This window comes from Callithrix jacchus, chromosome 1, assembly GCF_049354715.1.
Source record: "Callithrix jacchus isolate 240 chromosome 1, calJac240_pri, whole genome shotgun sequence".
NCBI classification, from domain to species: Eukaryota; Metazoa; Chordata; class Mammalia; order Primates; family Cebidae; genus Callithrix; species Callithrix jacchus.
In genome coordinates, this window is record NC_133502.1 from 83,405,477 (window position 1) to 83,425,460 (window position 19,984).

Consider the following 19,984-nt stretch of genomic DNA (forward strand, 5'->3'; position numbering starts at 1 on the left):
GTCAATGAAAGGGGGGGTTGCCTAACAAACAGTTCTACTTAAAATTGTTTTTTTACTCAAGATGTGGCATAGCACTTACAGGATGCAAGGGGCTGGTGGGCCCTGCTTCTCAGAAAATTGGTTAGAAAGATGCCAGATGTCTCAGACTGCAAGCTTTCAGAACAGAATTCCCTACATAACCCAGGGTGGGCAAACATAGCTCAGGGTGGGCAAAATGCCGTTGGCAAGATTGTTTAAAATGCATGCATTATAGCCAAGCTCAAGGGTATTTCAATAGCAGTTCCCTCTTAAAATAATTTGGATCTGCCCTGTAGAAAGGTTATTCTGCTTGATTTTGAAGTGTAACACACGGGTGGTTTGAGTGTAGGGGTAGGAACAGAAGGCCTCTCTGTACTCATGGAAGGAATGTTGAAGTGAGTAGAGTCTTGCTTAATATTGGGGTTATGCATCAGTGTTTATTCATTGGGACTGAGTTATAAGAGAGAGGAAAGATTAAAATGACACAGCAAGCTGCTTCTTTCGATGTTTTGGGACAGTTCATCTAAGATTCAGAAACAGAATTGAGCTGGTTTGGGGAAAAGTGACATTTGCATATTTATCTTATAAAAAGGATGACTTTGGAGACATTCAGGTGGTCTCAGCTGAATGTCTGAAAACTGCTATTTTCAAAATTCAGGTCATCAAAATGATTTTTTTACTATAAAATGAAGCAGGATTGACCATGTTTAAAAATTGACAGGGCACGGTGGCTCATGCTTATAATCTCAGCATTTTGGGAAGCTGAGGTGGATGGATCATCTGAGGTCAGAAGTTGGAGACCAGCCTGGCCAACATGGTAAAACACCGTGTCTACTAAAACTACCAATATTAGCTGGGTGTGGTGGTGTGCACTTGTTGTCCCAGGTTCTCAGGAGACTTAGGAGAATTGCTTGAACCTGGGAGGCAGAAATTGCAATGAGTTGAGATTATGCCACTGCACTCCAACCTGGGTGATAGAATAAGACTCCATCTTAATAAAATAATAATAATAATAATTAGTGCACAGCTGTGCAAGTAAGGCCTGAAGACTTCTTCTAAATTCTCTATTATAACACTAATGTCAACTATGTTTTTACAAACCAGAACTTCTTACTCACAATACAACTGAAGTTACTCAGCCAAGAACAAATACAATGGTAAAAAAGTGGTAAAATTCTTTTTAAAAGCACAGAATAGTCTTTAAGCTTTTAAAAAAATTTTTAAATGACAAAACTGCTCCTTCTTTTACTCTCCAAAAAATCTTACATAGAAGCTCAATACAGGCACTCCTTGATTTATGAATATACCCATGTGCAGTGTAAGGATAACTCAAGCTTATTTTTTTTTATCTTGAAGACTCTCACTCTGTCACTCAAGCTGGAGTGCAGTGGTACATTCTCAGCTCACTGTAACCTTCACCAGGTTCAAGTGATTCTTCTGCTTCAGCCTCCTGAGTAGCTGGGATTATAGGTGTGCACTATCCCACCCAACTATTTTTTGTAAATTTTAGTAGAGACAGCGTTTCACCATGCTAGTCAGGCTGGTTTTGAACTCCTGACCTCAGGTGATCTGCCCTACTCAATATTTCAGAGTTCTGGGATTACAGACATGAGCCACCATACCAGTCTATATTTTTATATATTTAATTTAGTACTATTCTGAGTAAAAATAATTTGCTATTACAGTTTTGTAAATTAACTGACAGTTATATAAATGTCAATGCTTTTTATAAGTAAAACAGATTATGTTGTGGGGCTTTTGTTGTGATGGTGATTTATTAGATTATTGTGTTTAAAGACAATGATCTTCAGCACTCCAGGCTTGGCGACAGAGTGAGACTGTCTCAAAAACAAACACTTAAATGATTTTCTATGATGAAACATGTAACACTTTGTTTTTACTTTCTCATTGATCTTTAAAATTACTAATAACGTTTTAGAACATGTAAAATCATGACAAATCCTACAAAAGTACTATTAAAGCAAGTCATGTAGTGTTCTCAGGGTTCAGAACCTGAGTCTGCCAGCTCCAGGCTGATTCACTTTTGTCAGCTGTATCCAGCCTCAATCTGGCCCATGACTGTGGAACCAGATTGACTCAAGTGCTGACGTTTAATGTCTTTCATTTGGTTTTTATTTTATTTTATTTAGTGTTTTTTACTGCTAGTTTACTTGGCTTTGGATTTTGTTCCTGCCTCAAGCAAATTCATGACATGTGCATCTATGGATTTTAACAGTAGGAAGTTTATTTCAGAAGTTTAAATGATCAGGTAGCCTAATCACTTTAGACATACTGTACATTATGAAGCATTTTCTTGCTGCTTGTTGTCTTTTTCTGGTGGATTGGTCAATGCGGCTGGTAAAATTTTTTCCACTTATATTATTGTGACATGTGGTTGAAATGGTGTGAGGTGGGTAGGCAAGGGATATATTCTGACCATAGTTTCTCTGAGTAGGAGAGTGAAACTCAGAGGCCCAAATCTTCTGACTCTCTCAGTAATCCTGGTGTTGCCTCTGAAATCTAAATGATGAGACTGATCTACTGGTAACGTCAGGTCGTGTGGTCATTTTCTTGTTCACCTTTGGATCACTAGGCTGTTAGCCTTTTACCAGAGGCAGTATTTGCATTTTGCTATATTTGGAAGATTCAGCATGAGGTGGTCATTATTAGAACATTCTTAGAATGCTTGAGCCCTCTGAAAATGAGAAATCTCACATTTCCCTTATACTTTGGCTCTCTGTTGGTGGAGAACACTTATGCTGTTAAAAATATTGTTGTTTGTTTATTTAATTCACACTCTGTGTTCACATTAATGGCTTCCCATTGCTCTTAGGAACAATTTCATACTTCTTAATACTCATCCATATTATTCGCATATTATTCCATACTCTGCAATACTCACCAGAGCTTGACCCCTGTCTCTTTCAACAGTCTTCTCTTTTCTTTTTTATCTTCTCATTTCAATTCTATGATCTTGGTACCCTACATTTCTTTGATTATTTCAGTTCCTTGCACTTGGCTTCTTTTCTTTTGCCTGGGCATTTACACATTCTGTACCCTCTGGGCTGGAGTACATTTCTGTCCTCTTCTTATAGCTAATTTCAGTACTTTCAGTCTAGCTTACCTGTGAGCCCCTTGCTGAGTCCTAGACCAATTACTGCATATTCCTGCAGAATCCTCTATTTCCCTGATAATGGGCTTTTTACAGTGCAGTTACTTTTTGTAGTCTGTCTTCTCTGGTAGACTGGATTCCTTTGGAAGGCAGGAACAAGAAGCTGGTTTAAATTACTGAAGTCTGATTTAAAACACTTTTATATTAGACTGTTGTTTTTCAACATTTAAAACTTTATGAACTTGGGCTGGGCAAGTTGGATCATGCCTATAATTTCAGCACCTTGGAAGGCTGAGTGGGTGGATTAATTGAAGCCAGGAGCTTGAGACCAGCCTACCCTATATGGTGAAACCTCATCTTTACTAAAAATACAGAAGTTAGCTGAGCATGGTGGTTCACACGTGTAATCCCAACTACTCAGGAGGCTGAGGGAAAAGAATGACTTGAACACAGGAGGCAAAGGCTACAGTGAGCCAAGATCATGCCATTGTACTGCAGCCTGGGCAAAAAAGTGAGACCATCTCAATAATAATAATAATTTATGAATCCACTTCAGAGTAATACAAGTTTGTAAACCCCCTCAGGAATTTTAAAAACAATGTTGCTTTTATAAACTACTATAAAGTTACGTAAAATATATTTGTATCAAGATTATTAAACTATTATACAACTTGCTCCAATATAGACTTTAATATTTAATAGCCTCCATTTTACATAAAGATGTTTTGTCATTTAACAAGTGATATTCACAACTTAATTTAAATTGATTATATAAGAAAGAGTATAATTTGTTTAAAAATTTTAATAAAATATTATGCTTAGTTTGAGATCAAATATACATTAAAATATAGTTGGAAATTTAATTATTTCCCAAAAAGGTTTCTTTGAGATGGAGTGCTCTGTCCCCCAGTCTGGAATGGTGCAATCCCAGCTCACTGAAACCTCCACCTCCTGGGTTCAAGTGATTCTTCTGCCTCAACCTCTAGAGTATTTGGGATTACAGGTGTGCACCACTATGCCTGGATAATTCTTGTATTTTTAGTAGAGATGAGGTTTCACAATGTTGGCCAGGCTGGTCTCAAATTCTGGCCTTTAGTGATCCAGTGGTTTGGCCTCCCAAAGTGCTGGGATTACAGATGTGAGTTACTGAACCTGGCCATATTTTTTAAAAATAAAAGAAACATGCTTTCTTGACCCAATGTTTGGAATTTTTGCATTTAACACTCTAAAATGCTTTCTTCTTACAACTAATTTCTATGTTTTGTTTCTACTTGGTGGGGGTTACCACAGTTTCAGCTGCACATCTGCAAGGGAATAACACATTGTAGGTATGAAATGCCTTTCCTTTAACAGTTACAAAGCCAATTGGGATATGGTTATTCTTATATCTTAAGTCTTTAACATTCTATTTTGAAATACTAAAGATTTAATCAGATAAACATAATACAGTGATGTGGTGAAAATTAGCTATATGCAAACTAAATGACTTGATACTATTTTTGTTTCTAATTGACAATTGGGCTTTATCAGTGTTCTTAGACTTTTTGTTTTTAATCCATAGTCCACTACAATTGAACATTGTATGATACAAGACAAAGAATAAAAGCAGTAAAAAACTGTAGAATGCTTAAGCCATCTTGGCCTACGTGGTGGTTGCAAGGGACTGCAGGAGGTGAGAATAGTAAGTTACTATTTAATAGGTATGGAAGTTTATTTGAAGAAGATAAAAAAGTTCTGAAAATGAATGTTACTGAGGGTTGCACAACAATGTGTATGTAAGTAATATCATTGAACTCCACACATAACATGGCTAAAATGGTAAATTGTATTATATATATGTGTGTGTGTGTATATATATATATATTTGTGTGTATATATAATATATATTTATATATAAAATTGTGAGTATATATAAAATATATATATATTATATATATATATATATATATATTTTTTTTTTTTTTTGCAGGGATATGGAGTCTTGCTCTGTTGGCAGGCTGGAGTGCAGTGGTGCAATCTTGGCTCACTGCCACCTCTGCCTCCTGGGTTCAAGCGATTCTTTGATCTCAGCCACCCGAGTAACTGGAACCACAGGTGTGTGCCACCATGCCCGGCTAATTTTTGTATTTTTAATAGACAGAGGTTTTCATCATGTTGGCCAGGATGGTCTCAATCTCTTGACCTCATGATCCACCCACCTCAACCTCCCAAAGTGCTAGGATTACAGGTGTGAACCACTGCTCCCAGCCTGTTGTATGTACTTTTAATAATCACAATTTTTAAAAACCACCACAGCCTACTTATTGATGTTATTTAGCTCATTGCCAGTAATCATTGTGCACACTCACTAGCTGTACCAGAGGCTCTAAACTGCCCAATTTATTTGATTTTATTTATTTTTTTTGAGACCATCTTGCTCTGTCACCCAGGCTGGAGTACAGTGGTGCAGTCTTGGTCCACTGCAACCTCTGCCTCCTGGGTTCAAGGAATTCTCATGCTTCAGCCTTCCAAGCAGCTGGGATGACAAGTATCCACCACCACACCCAGCTAATTTTTGTATGTTTTAGCAGATTCGTGGTTTTACCATGTTGGCCAGGCTGATCTCAAACTTCTGACCTCAAATGACCTGCCTGCCTTGGCCTTCCAAAGTGCTGGAAGATGTAAGCCACTGCGCCCAGTCTAAACTTCCCAATTTTAGAGGGATGAGAAAACAATTGCTTAAAAAGGAAATGAAGGAGTTTCTATGACTGTGGTTAGCAGTGTAAAGACTTAGAAAATCTGTGTGAACTCCTTAGGGGTCACAGTCCACTTCTTGGTCAAGAGCCTTAGAAATCTTAGATGTGTGTATTAGGAGACCAGGTAATGAAGCTTCCCAGGGTTGTATAAACTCCTGCATTGAGTTCCATGATGGCTGATAAGTAGTCCCACATTTCTACAGTAGACCCACTATGGCTGCTTCCTTCCTTCTCATGAAAAGAGCAGAAGATGCAGATAATACCAGAAGGAAGGCAAAGGGGAGACCCTGAACTTGTCACCTTCCTTTGGGTGCCTCTCATGCCTCAGGTTTCCTATTGAACTTCACTTATCAGTGACAGAGGGAATGGTTTCTTTACTCTCCATTTTCCCTGTGGCTGCCTGGAGGTAGGGGAGGCAGATTGTGGAACTTGCTGACATGTTGCTGTGAATTAGTTAGAGGACAGAAACAGGAAATTTTCCTTGTGGTGTATGTGTCAGTGAGGCTCACGGGGTAGTTTTTAATCTTCTCACTGGTCTCTGTAATTCACAGGAATAGTTTTTAATCTTCCCACTGGTCTCTGTGATTCTATGACCCTGGTTATTACATGTTCAGAAAGTGTCAGCTTATTTGAAAGTGATACTTTTCTTTTCTTTTTGAGATGGAGTTTCACTCTTGTTGCCCAGGCTGGAGTGCAATGGCATGATCTTGGTTCACCACCACCTCTGCCTCCCTGGTTCAAGCAATTATCCTGCCTCAGCCTCCTGACTAGCTGGGATTATAGGCATGTACCACAACACCTGGCTAATTTTGTATTTTTACGAGAGATGGGTTTTCTCCATGTTGGTGAGGCTTGTCTCAAACTCCTGACTTCAGGTGATCTGCCTGACTAGGCCTCTCAATGTGCTGGGATTCCAAGTGTGAGCCACTGTACCCAGCCAATACTCTTATTTTCTATTCAAACATTCAAAGACTCAAAGGCCATCAAAATTTTTTTAATTGTGTCATTTTTGTAATTTTTATTTTTTGGAGACAGAGTCTCACTCTTTCTAATAAACATGAAGGGACTCACAGTCCCTTCCCCTACAGTATATTTTTAATGACATATCAATTAAGAATTATGTCTGAATAAATTATAGAAGTTCAGGACCTAAAAAAGGAAGGTCCCAGAAACTGGGGTTTGGTTTAATGACTTCATTTCTATTGGATTCAGCTTTTTCATATGAATGGGAGAGGAAAGAAAGTGTTGAGATAAGTATCCTTCCATTGTCTTTACTTACAATCTGGCTAACACGTGTATCAAACACTTAGATTTATTGACAGCAGTTTTCTGGAATCCTGTTTGAAATGATTCTGAGGAGGCTCAGCAAGAAAATGTGTTTAGTGGATTGGGTGTATCTGTCATGGGGAAAAAAATAAGGAGTGTGGAGCACTTGCAGCATTCCCAGGGCATTCCTGCCCATTATCTCAGTACCTTTTGTTGATGATTCATGTTCCTTATCAGGAATCCTGACTGCTCTCTGTCTAATGAATCAAACTTACTGAGTGCTGTTTAGTTGCATCATAGATACCACCTGTCTTTAAATAGCTACCCTGCCTCTTGATAAAATGCAAAAGCTGGTACAGACTGGTTCTGTGTGGAATGGTCTTTGGTCATTTCTGCTTAGAACACAGAGTTCTGGCTCCAACCAATAAACATCAGACACAGCAGTAAGGACAACCTCAAATACACAAGGGATAAATATGTCTGCTTTTTCTTTGTTCTTTGTACTCTTGTGACAAGATGGCTAGTAAGGGTACCCTTCCTACAGTGCAGGAAGTAAAAAGAGTAAAAACTGCTTTGCTGAGAGATCCTTTGTCCCAGTGCTAGTTTTTCTTTGTGGCACTGAGCATCTGTTTCCAGCAGAGATGCAGTCCTGGCAGTGTCCCTTGTCCTTGCAGTTTTCCATCCTGTACTCAGTCATCTTTATTAGTGCAAGAATAGTGACCACCACCTCCACAGTGTTAAGGGGTACTGTGGTGGCTCACAATATGCTCCAATACTTAACTGAATTTGAATTTGCTGGGTTCAATTCACTCTGTTATTCCTGGGTCAATATTTTGAGTGACTAAATATTGATGATTGAGTGTTTTATTTCTGAGACAATATTTTGCTCTTGTTGCTCAGGCTGGAGTGTGATGGCACCACCTTGACTCACTGTAACCTCTGCCTTTTGGGTTCAAGTGATACTCCTGCCTCAGTGTCCTGAGTAGCTGGGATTACAGGAATGCACCACCATGCCCAGCTAATTTATGTATTTTTAGTAAAGACGGGGTTTCACCAAGTTGGTCAGGCTGATCTCAAACTCCTGACCTCAGGTGACCCATCCCCCTAGGCCTCCAAAAGTGCTTGGATTACAGGCATGAGCCACCACACTCCACTTGATGATTTTCTTATTATATCTGTGCTTCTGCAGAATTTAAGTGGCTGAAGGATGTACACTAGTGTTAAGTTTCTTTTTCATGAAAGAAATAGCTTACTCTTCATACAGTTACTTGCCAATCATGGGAAGGAAAAGGCAGGGTTTTTGTCCACAATGATAGGAATTATTGGTACATTACAGGATGACTCTGTGAATGCCTTTAGAAAAAATTTCTGGTCATATTATGACTTTTTCTAGCTATGAGATGACCATTGTACTGGCTATTGTAACATTTCTTGGTTTTCTTCCTGAACCTGACCTAATTATTTCTAACTTCTTTCCTGAAATGGCTGGTAAAACAAACACTAAAGATGAGAGACTACATGTACTTCATATTATATTTCACTGCATTGAGACATGCTTTATAAGCATTCCTTAAATTATACAGAATCATTGGCCAATATCTATGTGGAACTTGTAGTTAGTTTCTTGGCTATTTAAGGTATTTTAATTAATGAACCTCTTTTTCTTTCTTTCTTTTTTAATAAAAATTATTTCACTGAAAGTGTCACATTTGCAGTCCCACTTCATTCATGATTTTTTGGCTTTGTTGAGCACCTGCGGAGGATTACACTACAAATTTAATTCTGCAGCTTTCTTAGAAAAGAACCAAACTGTATAAATTTTAATACTCTGCTGTTTTAGAGCATCTCCTTCTATATTTTTTCCTACAATACACTAAAGTAATTCTGTGCTTATTTTACAGCCTTGCAGTCCCCTAAAATACCATGAAACCCTGAGAGTAATGAAAAGATTCCTGAAATTGAGGTCACTGTGAAAGGTAAAGACCAGTCCTTGGCATGTTTCTGTTAATTCTCTGGTTTAATAGTTATTACAGTTCACTAGCTACAAGTTTATACAAATGAAGTGTACCAAAATAGTTTTCCATGTGAACAGCTACCTGTGATAAAGCTAAATTTCTGAATGTTTTTAATTGAAATTTTGAAAATTATTAACAGAAAATAAATAACATGGATAACATCATAAACTGCACTCAAAAAATCCCGAAAATGTTTTTTTAAAATTATAACAAATAAGGGTGCAGAGGGTCACATAGAATGTTTCTTTGTCTTCCATCTTTCTTTTTTTTTCTTTTTTTTCCTTATTTTTTTATTGCATTTTAAGTTTGGGGTACATGTGAAGAGCATGCAATACAGTTGTATAGGTACAAATATGGCAGTGTGTTTTGTTTGCTTTCTCCCCTTCACCCACATTTGGCATTTCTCCCCTGGCAATCCCTCCCCACCTCCCCCTCCCACTGGCCCTCCACTTTCCCCCCAATAGACCCCAGTGTTTACTACTCCCCTCTCTGTGTCCATGTGTTCTCGTTTTTCATCACCCACCTATGAGTGAGAATATGCGGTGTTTCATTTCCTGTTCTTGTGTCAGTTTGCTGAGGATGATGTTCTCCAGATTCATCCATGTCCCTACAAACGACACAAACGCATCATTTCTGATTGCTGCATAATATTCCATGGTGTATATATGCCACATTTTCCTAATACAGTCTATCATTGATGGGCATTTGGGTTGATTCCAGGTCTTTGCTATTGTAAACAGTGCTGCAATGAACATTCGTGTGCATGTGTCCTTGTAGTAGAACGATTTATAGTCCTTTGGATATATATCCAGTAATGGGATTGCTGGGTCAAATAGAATTTCTATTTCTAAGGAATCGCCACAACGTTTTCCACAATGGTTGGATTAATTTACACTCCCACCAACAGTGTAAAAGTGTTCCTTTTTCTCCACATCCTCTCCAGCATCTGTTGTCTCCAGATTTTTTAATGATCGCCATTCTAACTGGCGTGAGATGGTATCTCAATGTGGTTTTGATTTGCATCTCTCTGATGACCAGTGACGATGAGCATTTTTTCATATGATTGTTGGCTTCATATATGTCTTCTTTCGTAAAGTGTCTGTTCATATCCTTTGCCCACTTTTGAATGGGCTTGTTTGTTTTTTTCCTGTAAATCTGTTTGAGTTCTTTGTAAATTCTTGATATCAGCCCTTTGTCAGATGGGTAAACTGCAAAAATTTTTTCCCATTCTGTTGGTTGCTGATTCACACTAGAGATTGTTTCTTTTGCCATGCAGAAGCTGTGGAGTTTGATTAGGTCCCATTTGTCTATTTTGGCTTTTGTTGCCAATGGTTTTGGTGTTTTGTTCATGAAGTCCTTGCCTACTCCTATGTCCTGGATGGTTTTGCCTAGATTTCCTTCTAGGATTTTTATGGTGCCGGGTCTTATGTTTAAGTCTTTAATCCATCTGGAGTTAATTTTGGTGTAAGGTGTCAGGAAGGGGTCCAGTTTCTGCTTTCTACACATGGCTAGCCAGTTTTCCCAGCACCATTTGTTGAACAGGGAATCCTTTCCCCATTGCTTGTTTTTGTCAGGTTTATCAAACATTGTATGGTTGTAGCTATGTTGTGCTGCCTCTGATGCCTCTGTTCTGTTCCATTGATCTATATCTCTGTTTTGGTACCAGTACCATGCTGTTTTGATTACTGTAGCCTTATAGTATAGTTTGAAATCCGGTAGTGTGATGCCCCCCGCTGTGTTCTTTTTGCTTAGAATAGACTTGGCTATGCGGGCTCTCTTTTGGTTCCATATGAAGTTCATGGTAGTTTTTTCCAGTTCTGTGAAGAAAGTCAATGGTAGCTTGATGGGGATAGCACTAATTCTGTAAATTACTTTGGGCAGTATAGCCATTTTCACCATACTAATTCTTCCTAACCATGAACATGGAATGTTTCTCCATCTGTTTGTGTCCTCTCGGATTTCATTGAGCAGTGGGTTGTAGTTGTCCCTGAAGAGGTCCCTTACGTTCCCTGTGAGTTGTATTCCAAGGTATTTTATTCTTTTTGTAGCAATTGTGAATGGCAGTTTGTTCTTGATTTGGCTCTCTTTAAGTCTGTTATTGGTGTATAGGAATGCTTGTGATTTTTGCACATTGATTTTATATCCTGAGACTTTGCTGAAATTGCATATCAGTTTCAGGAGTTTTTGGGCTGAGGCGATGGGGTCTTCTAGGTATACTATCATGTCGTCTGCAAATAGAGAAAATGTGGCTTCCACCTTTCCTACTTGAATATCCTTTATTTCTTTTTTTTGCCTGATTGCTGTTGCTAGAACTTCCAGTACTATATTGAATAGAAGTGGAGAAAGAGGGCATCCTTGTCTAGTGCCGGATTTCAAAGGGAATGCTTCCAGTTTTTGCCCAATCAGTATGATATTGGCTGTTGGTTTGTCATAAATAGCTTTTATTACTTTGAGATACGTTCCATCGATACCGAGTTTATTGAGGGTTTTTAGCATAAAGGTCTGGTGAATTTTGTCAAATGCCTTCTCTGCATCAATTGAGATAATCATGTGGTTTTTGTTTTTGGTTCTGTTTATGTGGTGAATTATGTTTATAGACTTGTGTATGTTGAACCAGCCTTGCAACCCCGGGATGAATCCTACTTGATCATGATGAATAAGTTTTTTGATTTGCTGTTGCAATCGGCTTGCCAATATTTTATTGAAGATTTTTGCATCTATGTTCATCATGGATATTGGCCTGAAGTTTTCTTTTCTTGTTGGGTCTCTGCCGGGTTTTCATATCAGGATAATATTTGTCTCATAGAATGATTTGGGTAGGATTCCTTCTTTTTGGATTATTTGGAATAGTTTCAGAAGAAATGGTACCAGTTCCTCTTTGTGTGTCTGGTAGAATTTGGCTGTGAACCCGTCTGGACCTGGGCTTTTTTTGTGTGGTAGGCTCTTAATTGCTGCCTTGACTTTGGCCCTTGTTATTGGTCTATTCATAGTTTCAGCTTCCTCCTGGTTTAGGCTTGGGAGGACACAGGAGTCCAGGAATTTATCCATTTCTTCCAGGTTTACTAGTTTATGTGCATAGTTTGTAATATTCTCTGATGATGGTTTGAATTTCTGTGGAATCTGTGGTGATTTCCCCTTTATCATTTTTATTGCATCTATTTGGTTGTTCTCTCTTTTATTTTTAATCAATCTGGCTAGTGGTCTGTCTATTTTGTTGATCTTTTCAAAAAACCAGCTCTTGGATTTATTGATTTTTTGGAGGGTTTTTCGTGTCTCAATCTCCTTCAGTTCAGCTCTGATCTTAGTTATTTCTTGTCTTCTGCTGGGTTTTGAGTTTTTTTGATCTTGCTCCTCTAGCTCCTTCAATTTTGACGATAGGGTGTCAATTTTGGATCTCTCCATTCTTCTCATACTTATTGCTATATACTTTCCTCTAGAGACTGCTTTAAATGTGTCCCAGAGATTCTGGCATGTTGTGTCTTCGTTCTCATTGGTTTTGAAGAACTTCTTTATTTCTGCCTTCATTTCATTGTTTATCCAGTCAACATTCAGGAGCCAGTTGTTCAGTTTCCATGAAGCTGTGTGGTTCTGGGTTGGTTTCTGAATTCTGAGTTCTAACTTGATTGCACTATGGTCTGAGAGGCTGTTTGTTATGATTTCAGTTGTTTTGCATTTGTTGAGCAGTGCTTTACTTCCAATTATGTGGTCAATTTTAGAGTAGGTGTGATGTGGTGCTGAGAAGAATGTATATTCTGTGGATTTGGGGTGGAGAGTTCTGTAAATGTTTATCAGGTTTGCTTGCTCCAGGTCTGAGTTCAAGCCCTGGTTATCCTTGTTGATTTTCTGTCTGGTCGATCTGTCTAATATTGACAGTCTAGTGTTAAAGTCTCCCACTATTATTGTGTGGGAGTCTAAGTCTTTTTGTAAGTCGTTAAGAACTTGCCTTATGTATCTGGGTGCTCCTGTATTGGGTCCATATATGTTTAGGATCGTTAGCTCTTCTTGTTGTATCGATCCTTTTACCATTATGTAATGGCCTCCTTTGTCTCTTTTGATCTTTGTTGCTTTAAAGTCTATTTTATCAGAGATGAGGATTGCAACTCCTGCTTTTTTTTGCTCTCCACTTGCTTGGTAAATCTTCCTCCATTTCTTTATTTTGAGCCTTTGTGTATCCTTGCATGTGAGATGGGTTTCCTGGATACAGCACACTGCTGGGTTTTGGCTTTTTATCCGATTTGCCAGTCTGTGTCCTTTGATTGTTGCATTTAGTCCATTTACATTTAGGGTTAATATTGTTATATGTGAATTTGACACTGCCATTTTGATGCTAGCTGGCTGTTTTCCCATTAGTTGTTGTAGATTCTTCATTATGTTGATGCCCTTTAGCACTTAGTTTGATTTTGGAATGGCTGGTACTGGTTGTTCCTTTCTATGTGTAGTGCCTCTTTCAGGAGCTCTTGTAAAGCAGGGCTGGTGGTGACAAAATCTCTGAGTCCTTGCTTGTTCGCAAAGGATTTTATTTTTCTTTCACTTCTGAAGCTCAGTTTGGTTGGATATGAAATTCTGGGTTGAAAGTTTTTTTCTTTAAGGATGTTGAATATTGGCCCCCACTCTCTTCTGGCTTGTAGAGTTTCTGCCAAGAGATCTGCTGTGAGTCTGATGGGCTTCCCTTTGTGGGTGACCCGACCTTTCTCTCTGGCTGCCCTTAGTATTTTCTCCTTTATTTCAACCTTGTTGAATCTGACAATTATGTGCCTTGGGGTTGCTCTTCTTGCAGAATATCTCTGTGGTGTTCTCTGTATTTCCTGCAATTGAGTGTTGGCCTGTCTTGCTAGGTGGGGGAAATTTTCCTGGGTAATGTCCTGAAGAGTATTTTCCAGCTTGAATTCATTCTCTTTATCACATTCTGGTACGCCTATCAAACGTACGTTAAGTCTTTTCACATAGTTCCACATTTTCTGGAGACTTTGTTCATTCCTTTTTGCGCTTTTTTCTCTGATCTTGGTTTCTCGTTTTATTTCATTGAGTTTAGCCTCGACTTCTGATATTCTTTCTTCTGCTTGGTCATTTCGGCTGTTGAAACTTGTGCATGTTTCACGAAGTTCTCGTATTGTGTTTTTCAGCTCCTTTAATTCATTCATATTCCTCTCTAAGGTATCCATTCTTGTTATCATTTCCTCAAATCTTTTTTCAAGGTTCTTAGTTTCTTTGCGTTGATTTAAAACATGTTCTTTTAGCTCACAAAAGTTTCTCATTATCCACCTTCTGAAGTCTAATTCCGTCATTTCATCACAGTCATTCTCCGTCCAGCTTTGTTCCCTTGCTGGTGAGGAATTTTGGTCCTTTCTAGGTGGTGCGGTGTTCTGGTTTCGGGTGTTTTCCTCCTTTTTGCGCTGGTTTCTTTCCATCTTTGTGGGTTTATCCACCTGTCGTCTGTGTAGTTGCTGACTTTTTGATTGGATCTCTGAGTGGACACCCAGATTGTTGATAATGAAGTTTTTCTGTTATTTGGTTTTCCTTCTACCAGTGTAGCCCCTTCACTTTTAAACTGCTGAGGTCCACTCCAGGCCCCGCTTGTCTGGGGTGCACCTGTAGCAGCTGCGGAACAGTGAGGGATGCTACCAGTTTCTTTTTCTGCTATCTTTGTCCTAGGATGATGTCTGCCGAAATTCAGTCTTATGGATATAGAGGGGTCAGGGAGTTGCTTGAGGAGACAGTCCGTACTTTGTAGGAGCTCAAGTGCTGAGCTGTGAGCTCTGTTGTTCATTCAGGGCTGCTAGGCTGCTATGTTTAGTTCTGCTGCAACCTAACTCGTAAGAAAACCCCTTTTTTTCCTCAGATGCTCTGTCTGGGGGGTGTTGGGGCTTTCCTTGTGAGTGTCCACCTTGCTGTCCTGCCCAGCTAGGAGGCAGTCTAGTCACTTTTTGCCTGCCGAGGCTCCGCCCTGCTGGTGAGGTTCGCCCTTTTGCTGCAGGCTCTGCCCTTCTGCTGTGGTCTCCGCCCTGTTGCCACGGGCTACGCCCTGTGGCAGAGTCTCTCTGTTGTACTGGGTTGCCTCGGCAATGGCAGGCTGCATCAGCAATGGGCGTGTACCTCAGTAGGGGCTGATTGCCTCAGTAATGGCTGACGCCCCTCCCCCGTGGAGCTGCGCTTTAAAAAAACCTATTCACCGGGAGCGTTTGGAATCGCAGTTTTGTTTGTTGCACTGTGCTCCCCCAAACGCTGAGTCCCTGGGATTTCCTGGGCTGGGTCCCAGTTCAAGACCCATTCAGTCTCAAGTTCAGCCCTCTCGGGTCACAGTTTGCCAGTTCAACATGGCTCTTGTCACTTTTTGCCTGCCGAGGCTCTGCCCTGCTGGTGTGAGGTTCTCCCTTTTGCTGCAGGCTCTGCCCTTCTGCTGTGGTCTCTGCCCTGTTGCCATGGGCTATGCCCTGCGGCTGAGTCTCTCTGTTGTACCGGGTTGCCTTGGCAACGGTAGGCTGCATCAGCAATGGGCGTGTACCTCAGTAGGGGCTGATTGCCTTGGTAATGGCTGATGCCCCTCTCCCGCGGAGCTGCGCTTTAAAAAAACCTATTCTCCGGGAGCATTTGGAATCGCCGTTTTGTTTGTCGCACTGCGCTCCCCCAAATGCTGAGTCCCTGGGATTTCCTGGGCTGGGTCACAGTTCAAGACCCGTTCAGTCTCAAGTTCAGCCCTCTCGGGTCTTAGTTTGCCGGTTCAACAGGGCACCCATAAAAGTGTGCTTTTGTATGGAGCGCATCTGTGCTCCGGCGTGGGCCGGAACTGCACCGGCTGCCAGCTACACCAGCGGAGACCTCTGCCTGGCGTCCCGCGTCTCTGGGAATTTCCCCGTTCTGTGGGCAACTAAGATCCGTCTAGAAATGCTTCCCCGACTCACCCTCTCCGTGAGTCCAGCAAGAGCTTCAATCCTGGGTTGTTCTCACAGTGCCATCTTGAGTCCTCCCTCCCATCTTTTTTTTTCTATTCTCTTAAGGAAAGTTTAGAGGTAAATAGCAGTGCCTAGAATGAAAGTACTTTCTACAGCACCCCGTAATGTACTTTCTTCTCTCCATGACCAGAGGTCTGCAGGTTCTCATCTTTTTATGTTTACAGTATTAAAATACTTTGTATAATACTAAAGACAGTTCCCAACCCACTATCAAATATGGGTATTTCTTACATCTCCTCACAAATGCAAAATGAAATAACTGCATTAGGATTTTTTTTTTCAGAGACAATCTCGCTCTGTCTCCCAGGCTGGGGTGCAGTGGCGTGATCTTGGCTCACTGCCACCTCCACCTCCTGGGTTCAAGCAGTTCTTTTGTTTTTGCCCCCCAAATAGGTGGGACTACAGGTACCTGCTTTCATCCTCAGCTAATTTTTTGTACTTAGCTGTTGTATTCACTTAGCATGTTGCCCAAGCTCATCTCAAACTCCTAAGCTCAGGCAATCTGCCTGCTTGGCCTCCCAAAGTACTAGAATGTGAGTTACAGCCCCTGGTCTATGATCTATGATCATTCTTTATGTCCTATGTGTCACGTTTTAAATAAGAGATTTCAATACTGGTGTTTAATGGTGCAGTAGTTTTCACTGAGTCATCTGTTATACTCATGAGACTATAGCACATGACTGAGTATACCTCACAGGGGGTATGCCAAATAACTAAATTGGGACTAGAGCGAGTATTTAAAGTCTTTACATATTGATCCTTCAAAAGGAAAGCCTACTTAACAACATAAACTCTTGGTTATGAATTAGATATTTCTCTTACAAAAGCTTATAGGCAATTTTGAGCAATTAATACCTCATTATTTCTGTTCAAAATATGCCAAGAATTAAAAATATATTCAAATTTTTACTTTTCTCCTTTTGGAAAAAATCAAAGGATCAGAGATCTCTTCTAAACGTGAGGTGCCATCCTTTCCTGAGGGACCTTATTGTAAAGTGCATGAGGTGTTTCTTTTGGTAAAAAGACACACTGTATGACCACACACACCTGAGCCTAAATCTATAAAGATTTGAACAAGGTGAACAATTACACTATGTAAAAGGGGGGTTAATTTTAAGGTGACAGGAGCTTTATGGAGAAAATTATTTTAAAATTAGGCCTTGCTGAATGAGGAGAGTATCACCAGGCAGAGACAAAGCTACTACTGTTAGAAGGAATAGCATTAGTAAAAGCATAAATTAAATAAAGTCCAGGCAACAATGGCAATCTCATGTTTAGGGAGCATGGTCCTGTATCTTGTTCCAACTATATCTTGTTCCAACTATATCTGGTATCTCAAGAACTTCAGAGTCAGAAGAAGTCCTGGGACTAGCTGGTTCTAGGGTTATAGTAGTTGTACCACAAAGCAATTGTTTCGTGCTGTGTTCAATTGATACAATGGTGAGGGAAGCAACTGAAGAAGTAATGACCTCCAAGCTTCATGACGATGGTGACATGAGAGGTTATGAGGACCAAGATGTTCAGAAGGAAAGGTGGGACAGTGAGAAGACAAGCAGTCACAAAGCCCAGTAACATATACTTAGGGTAAGATGCAGAGAAGAAGGTGTTTTATAGCATGGTATCACATTCTGCAGAAGCACTGAGGTCTGCACAAGACAGTATTTTAAAGGGGACTGTTCCCCCGGGGCTCACTGACTCAGCATTCTCTGCAAGTGAGCCCTGGGGGAATAGTCTTCTTTAAAATATTCTGGAAAGAGGACAGCTGCTAGGAAAGTAACCCTGATTTCTACTCTTTGCCCCCACTCCTAATTCTAGTATAACATTACATTGTTTATGGTGGTGCCCTGATCGAAGTCTGTGGATGTTAGATATTAAGACCTGGGAGAAAGTAAATCAGCTGGTTACTGTGCACCATTTTTATAGGCACTCTCAATAGCACATAAGAAATAGCATGTTTCTCTCTCAAAAGTAAACTAATTCATGTTAATCAGTTGGCATATTTGGTGTGCACCTCTATGAGTTTTTTTGGGTATCTTTAAAGTCTTCACATATTGATCCTGTTAATCCAAAGCTTATTTAATAACATAAGCTCTTAGTTATCAATTAGATGTTAGGAAAAATAGAAAAATGAAGAGCTGATGTAATCAGTTAAAGGGATTGGAGCTGTAGAAATGCTGTTACCAGGAACAATGTTACCAGCAATTAGGATTGTTTGCTACTGCACCCAGCTGTGAATTCCCAGATAGGGAGAAGGATGAATGCTAAATCCATTACAAATGCCCATTATCTTTCTTTACATGGCTTCTACTGAAAAGTTCCTAAGTACCTAAATAGCAAGTGGTCTGAAATGATAGCAGCTGTTTATTAAAATAACATCTCAATTTTTGAAAACCATGAGTCAAATATTATTTTCTTCCTCCCATTTTACAGGTGTGCAACCTATAGAACAGAGAATTAAAGTAATTTTCCTAAGTGGCAGAGCACAGATATAAATCCTCTCATTTTGGCCTCAGAGTTTGTACTTTATTTTATTTTTTTATTTTTATTAATATTTATATTTTGAGATGGAGTCTTGCTCTGTCACCCAGGCTGGAGTGCAGTGGTGCAATCTCTGCTCACCACAATCTCCACCTTTTGGGTTCAGGTGATCTCCTGCCTCAGCCTCCTGATTAGCTGGAGCTACAGGTGTGTGCAACCATGCCTGGCTAATTTTTGTATTTTTAGTAGAGATGGGGTTTCACCATGCTGGCCAGGCTGGTTTTGAACTTCTGACCTCGTGATCCACCCACTTCGGCCTTCCAAAGTGCTGGAATTAGAGGTTTGAGCCACCACACCCAGCCCTTATTTTATTATTTTAAAATTCATTTAAAAAAATCCTCTTTTCTCACATAAAAATAATTGTGTATATGTGCCACATTTTTTTGTCCAGTCTGTCATGGAATAATATGTAGCCATAAAAGTGATGAGTTCATGTCCTATGTAGAGACATGGATAAACCTAGAAACCCTCATTCTCAGCAAACTGACACAAGAACAGAAAACCAGACACCATATGTTTTAACTCAGGTGGGTGATAAACAATGAGAGCACTTGGGCACAGGGAAGGGAACAATACTCACAGGGCTAGGTGGAGGGGGAGGTGGAGGTGAGGGGAGGTGAGGGACAGCACAGGGGTTCAGGGAGGATGGGGAGGGATAACACCAGGAGAAATGCCTGATATAGGTGAAGGAGGTGATGGGGATGGAGACAGCAAACCACCGTGGCATGTACATACTTTTGCAATAATGCTGCAGGATGCAGGATGTACGCATGTATTCCAGAGCCCAAATACCATAAAAAAAAAAACAAAAAAATAATTGTGCAGGTATGCTGAGGCTGACATTGTTTCAGTATCTCAAAGAAGGTAAGACTGCCTTCCCTGTGCTTCTCTTCACTTTTCTTTCTGGTGCACGGTGACCAAGGGAGCTCCTGTTATGTCTCCATCCAAACAGGACATACATAAGTAAAGAAAATGCAGCGTGAGCCCTGCCTGCACCCATGGTCAGGAAAAGCAAGAGGCTTTTTTTGAATCCTAGTAGAATTTCACTGAAGTCTCTTGGTTTTTTTTAAAAAAGATGGATTTAAAAATAATAAATCACAAACTCTGAGACCAAAGTGAGAGGATTTAAATCTGTGCTCTGCCACTTAGGAAAATTACTTCAATTCTCTGTCCTTTAGGTTGCATGCTTGTAAAATGGGAGGAGAAAAACAATATTTGACTCGTGGTTTTTTAAGATTGAGGTGTTATTTATTTAATAAACAGCTGCTATCATTTCAGACCACTTGCTATTTAGGCCCTTATAAATTTTTCCCTAGAAGTCATGTAAAGAAAGCCGAGCATTTGTAATGA